The sequence below is a fragment of the Notothenia rossii genome (genome assembly GCF_949606895.1).
Source record: "Notothenia rossii genome assembly, chromosome: 3".
Taxonomy (NCBI): Eukaryota; Metazoa; Chordata; class Actinopteri; order Perciformes; family Nototheniidae; genus Notothenia; species Notothenia rossii.
Genome location: NC_136901.1, coordinates 64,288,275 through 64,294,612, shown reverse-complemented (window position 1 = coordinate 64,294,612; position 6,338 = coordinate 64,288,275). Strand labels below are relative to the sequence as shown.

Below are 6,338 nucleotides of genomic sequence, written 5' to 3'. Positions count from 1 at the left end.
AAAAAAGTACTCAGTGAAAGCATGAAACAAGTGTACACCCTCACATGCATCATCCTGACAATACCTGTGTCCACTGCCTCTGTGGAGAGGTCATTTTCTGCGCTGAAGCGCATAAAAAGCTACTCGCGGACCACGACTGGGCAAGTCCGACTGTCAGACTTGGCCTTAATTTCTATCGAGAAGGAATTGATGATTGCTTTAAAAGCAAAGGATCAGCTGCATGACCCCGCCATCAAGTTCTTCATCCTAAAGGACAGGAGGATGGACATTGTGTTTAGGTGATTTGATCATCAAAGGTAGGCCTAAGTGATTTTCAATGTTGGCCGCCGTGCCGACTTAATTCATTTTTAACCTTGAGCCTGTTTTTCAGGTCTGAGGCTCGAAAATGACATTCCCAGAATAAATGACCATATATTCCCTTCTAAAAGGGTTAAATTAATAAAAAAAATTCTCAAAATAAAGATAAACCTGTGAGTTGGATGTAGAAGTGTCAAAATCAATATAGATGTTTCTGTATCAGAGTAAATTCAGATGGAACAGAGTAAAAAAAGGTAAATTCTTACCTCCGCCTAAAACAAAAACATTAGTTATAGTGAAAACCACCCTTGAATGATGGGATGGTAGACTAAAAGCTTTAGGAATCCAAAGTATAACATATAATAAGTACCTTGTGTCAAGATTGAGGCAAAACAAGTGAAATTTGACCTTTTTAGATAGATTTAGAAGAAAAAGGTCCAGGCGGACTGACCTTTGGGCACATTTGGATACCATCAGTGCCATTTGACCTTTTTCCGGTACAATACTGTAAAAAATAATTATATTATCACTATAGGTAATCATTCCATCCAAATACAAGTGTTTTTATAAATTAAAAAAAGTGTAAATGGTGTGTGTGTGTGTCTGTGTGTGGACTTTGCCACAGTCCTTACATGCCTATCACCCGACTAACACTTCTAGGAAGGTTTACTTGCACAATAAAAATTAGGAAACATAGGAATACATTTATCTCCAACAGGAGCAGATTTATTTCAAAAATAACACACTATACAATAAAACTACACTTTTTATTTATTGGCAAGAAAATCTACACGAGATTGTACAGTGCAATCAGAGAGATACAGTATATCCACCTTTTTGAGCAAGTCCACGAATCCAGTCTTTGTCAAGTCTGTCACCACTTTCGTGCAGCTGCTGGCGCCACTTTGTCCGGTCCTCCGCCAGCCTCTCCCAGTTGTCCGTCGCAATGTCCAGGGCCCAGAAAATGGTAAAAAAAAGTGTTGTACCATTTCATGGTTTTGTGGTGAAGGCTGTAGTACCCAATCAAAGCATCGGACACATCCACGCAGCCCATGCTTCTGTTGTAGTCCACCACAGCGTCAGGAACGGTAACAATCTGCCAGACACAAGCCCGTTTCACTTTCCTCCTGACAGTCCGTCCACTGAATCAGAAGATGCAGAGGGAGGCTGAGTTAGTACTGGTGCAGACATCCGGCGGCATAGCTTCGATGTCGATGGCTCTGGGGCAACTGTATGCTGATCTGATGCAAGTCGTAGCTCGGATGAGGCAGATGTTGATGGCTGTGATCCAGAAGCCATTTGATACTCGTCTTCATCACTGTGAAAACAAATGTGGAAAAAACAAAATTGATTACTTCACTGGCTTAATCTTTCAAAAATGTAACTCAAATCAGAAATAATTCCTCCATTTAGCGTGTGTGAAATAACAGTATACACACATATATATATATATATATATATATATATATATATATATATATATATATATATATATATATATAGACTGATATACAATACAGCTTTATTTATAAAGAGCTAATAGTCAATGTCTGTAGAACTACAAAACAGCATCCATTTGGCGTGTGTGAAATAACAGTATATATATATTAATGCGGTCAAAATTATCGCGTTAACGGCGGTAATTCATTTTTTGATTAAGCGCATGTGCAGAATGGCCCGCCCCATACATCTCACCAGTGGCAGCGCCAGGTTATGGCTGGGGTAGGCTACACCCATACCAAGAAATGGCTTAGCCCCACCATGAAAAATGATGTTAAAGTAAGCAAAATAAAGTCCGCCAACTCGCGCCGAGAATTGCACAGACAGCAGTTAGTAAGATTGATTTCAGTAGCCACTTGTCTGGAAATACCGAAGACCAGAAACGGTTTTGAAAACTTTTGTCACGTAGTGATTGTCTTCTCAATAGAACATCTTTCATAATGTCTTCTGGCCAATCATAATCAAGATAACGGTGTGGTGTTGTCGCAGGAAGTCCCGACGGAGAATACTTTTGCTGTAGTACAGGGTTGCGGTCGGATAGTTTAAAAATCAGCTCCTAAGTTCTAACCCTATCTCCTATTCCTTGACCTCTGAGTGAAACGTCACGGGGTTAAGGGATAGGACTTAGGAGAAGAGACTGCGGTACTTTAGAGAATCCGAATGCACTTTCACTATCCGAAATGTTTATGATGCGCCAGCGGACGTCATTTTGTGCGTCTGCTGCTGTGGTGAAACTATGGAAACTACAGTTTTCTATACAGTGGACTACAACATGGATGTTTAATAAGAACGAGGGACTACTGTGAACTCATCTAGAGACTCTGCACCGTGCTCTGATGCTGTTGTTTTATGCGGTATGAACGTGGACAACAGAGAAACATATTCTTCATGACCAAAGTTGTAATTGAAATAAAAAAGGAAAGTGAAATTTATGCTCTTCACCCTCTCCCTCCGGTCCACATTAATACACATGATCAGGGGCGTAGCTGGGGGGGGGAGGTTAGGATGATTCCAAGGGCCCAGCACTGGGGGGGGGGGGGGCCCAGAGAACACTATTATTATCTTTTTATTAATATGGTTTTATTATTATCCTAAAGTAAGTTAATGTAAATGACTCAAAAGTATAATTGCCTGTATTAAAAAAAAACGTCCCAAAAGAAACAAACAGGTGCTTGTTACTCTGTTTGACAGAATGAGCACCCCTCCCTTCATTCATTGCATGGTATGGGCGCCTGAGCAATGGAGCAAGCGGAGCAGGTGCAACCCCACAATTGACCTTGGGGGAGCAAACGTGTGCTTGTGCACCCCCACTTTTTGATCATATGAAAAATATGACATTTCCCCCCCAATATATCACTGTAAACATAAGTGTGTAATTTCAATCGAATTAATAATACGCAATGAAAGAACTTGTGCTGATTATAGACACTTAATAGCGAGTTTTTAAGTTTCCAAAGATTGTGACCCCCCCCCCGCATTTCGCTCACAATGGTTTGATCAACTGCCTCCCACCCACAGCAGTCCTGATGCAGGTAGGCTGAGTGTAAATCACCGCGAACAGTCTGTCATTGGTGGCAGACCTTTTCAGTAAGTTGTTCAAACAAAGAATATGTTAGACATGTCTTTACTTCTACCACTCAATACAATAAAACACATTTATAATCATCACCTTCTCTTCATTTTCGCTGCATTGAATTACAGGTCACTCTTTATGTTAGCTAGCGGTTAGCTGACGTTTGCTAGCTAGCTAGTAACATCAACCAGTGTGTGTGTTTGACTAGCTAGCTACCTGGTAGATCGAAGCCCATTAGAGTTTGAGTTTATTAGGATCCCCATTAGCTGTTGCATGACAACAACTAGTCTTCCTGGGGTCCACACAAAACATAAAACATTGCATTCGACAAGACTTTTACAGAACAGTAAATACAAAATAAAAAACTTTTCCGAAGTCCATTTTCCTTCAAGCATTGACTTTCATATTTTCCATCATATACCACTTATTTTCTGATTTCATTTCATTGGAAAGAAAATAATGATAATAAAATAAGAATAAAGTACTTATATCTATCTGCATTTACAGATGCCAGCCTTCAATTCTCTTAAGGTACAACTACCTGAAATGAAAATAAAAGAAGAATGAATTATAGAATGATAGAAGATAATATGATAGAAGCCCATCTCCTACTGTAACTAACCTGCACACTGTGTGTGTGTGTGTGTGTGTGTGTGTGTGTGTGTGTGTGTGTGTGTGTGTGTGTGTGTGTGTGTGTGTGTGTGTGTGTGTGTGTGTGTGTGTGTGTGTGTGTGTGTGTGTGTGTGTAGCCAGCCAGCCAACCAGGTAGAACATGGCATAACAAATAAAAAATCATGTATTCAACCCAGTTCAGTGTATTCATACGTGTATTGCTCTCCTGTGTAGAATGATGTGGTGGTGACAGTGCAGACTCAGGAAGGAGGCAGAGAAGGAGAGAAAGAGACACAAGAGTTACAGGTAATGGAAATATCAGTCAGCTTAAAGTGTAGGATAACATAACAAATTAAGACACAAATACTTGGATAATATATTCCCCCCTCTCTCCCTTTCTTTACAGAGTAGCATAAAGATTGTGTATTCAAACCAGTTCAGTGTACTCATAAGTGTATTGCTCTCCTTAATGTAGAATGATGTGGTGACTGTGCAGACTCAGGGAGGAGGCAGAGGAAGTGAGAAAGAGACCTAGGATAACATCCCTAGTCAAAAAATGCTATAGGAATCTCTATACGTTTTTGGAACCCTATAGGAATCCTTTAGGATCCCATAGGATTTTGAGACAGTTCTGTGCTCTATATTGCAGGAAATTGCACGTACAGGTGTTCATTAAATTAAAACAATTCTGCCATGGAGGTGGTCGTGCCTGACCCACTCCAAACCACCCCTTGCCTGCCAGTTACTAATCTTGCACCCCCACTTTCAACTATAACTAGGCGGCACAGCAGTGCACCAGCAGCTTGCAGCTTGAACAGACTGACAGGAAAATGTCCTCTACAGCTCATGAATCAGGAGCTCAGAAACGAAAGAAAAAACGTCAGCAAGAGGAAAATAATAAAAGAGGTCGACAGATAGTCACCAAGTATTTTCACAAGAAAGGTATTTATTCACAGAACTTGTTTTGAAGCCCATAACAGCTTAGCCAACATTTTGTGGCTGACGTTAGCTACCTGTTGCTATCAAAAATTAGATGAGTGTCGATGAGCCCAGTGAATTTGTATCCAGCAGCTATGCCCTTTTGCTATGGCTAGCTAACCTAACCTGTATAATGTTACATGCTAATCACATCTGCTCTAATGCACAGATGCGGCTTCAGGATCAGTACCCCTTCCCTCAGGCCGGTTCCCAGTTGAAGGAGAGGGAGGTAAAGCAGCAGGGCTTGGAGTTAACAAACAGATTTTAAATATGCTTACCATGCATTGAATACAACTTTAGGTAATATTCACATTTAGTTACTCTAGTTCTTCCAGTAATTGCAATACCATTGACCACTGGCACATTAAATTGAGGTTGTTACAGTAGCTATAGCTAGATTTGAGCAATTGAAAAATATCTATACAAATGATTATTATTATTATTATTATTATTATTATTATTATTATAACAATTAAGAGATAGCTCGAGCTGTACTGTGTTATTACTATTATAGGGCATTTTATAAATTATGTACACTATGGATACTCTAGAGCCAGGGCCTTCGAGCAAGGCAGCCAACGAGGAGAGCAGAGGTGAAGAGGCAGAGGTACCAGTACAAGAAGAGGTCGAGGACCATGAAAGCAGCACAGATGAGGAGGAAGCAGCTATGGACAGTCAATGTCAGGGACAAAGTGAGGCTCCGACACAGGATGCCACAGATACTGAGCCACCTGTAGTGGTGTCTGAGGTAGAAGATCTGCTATCACTTGACCCAGGGTTGTTCCCAGCTAGGATGAGTGACAAGGACAGGGCAACTATTGTAAAGAAATTAGCAATGCGAGAAACAGATCAAGAAATTCCACATGATTCAAAGGGAAAGAGATTTCCAGATTACTTGAAATACACCAAAGCATATAAGGGTAGGGGAAAAGTGAAAAGGGACTGGTTGATTCACAGTGAAAGTGCAAATGCACTGTTCTGCATACCATGTGTTCTTTTCTCCAAGGAGCAAAAAATACCCTCTCTTAGTGCTTTGAGTAGTGACCAGGGATACAAGATGTGTGACGTCGAGTGGCGTCGCATGTATGATAAATTCCCAAGCCATGAAACAAGTAGGAATCACAGGGACTGTTATTTGCGATGGAAACACCTACAGTGTTCGGTTATGACTGCATGTGGCGTTGATCATCAGTTGCAGAGAGAGCTACAGTCTGAAATTGAGAAAAACAAAGCTATCTTGCAGAGACTCCTTGATGTCACTCTGCACTTGGCAACGAGGAATTTAGCTTTCCGAGGTAAAACGCATGCTTTGGGCGATGTCCACAATGGAAATTTTGTAGGTACGCTAGAACTTTTGTCACGATATGATCCACTCTTG

The 6,338-nt window shown here is 40.7% G+C and overlaps 1 long non-coding RNA gene across 1 annotated transcript; it reads left to right on the top strand.

The window, feature by feature from the left end:
* The first annotated feature begins 4,785 nt into the window (after positions 1–4,785).
* On the top strand, positions 4,786–5,690 carry LOC307030931. Its single transcript, XR_013805831.1, has 3 exons — positions 4,786–4,924; positions 5,130–5,189; positions 5,512–5,690. It is a non-coding gene; the product is annotated as an uncharacterized lncRNA (long non-coding RNA).
* The last annotated feature ends 648 nt before the right edge of the window (positions 5,691–6,338 follow it).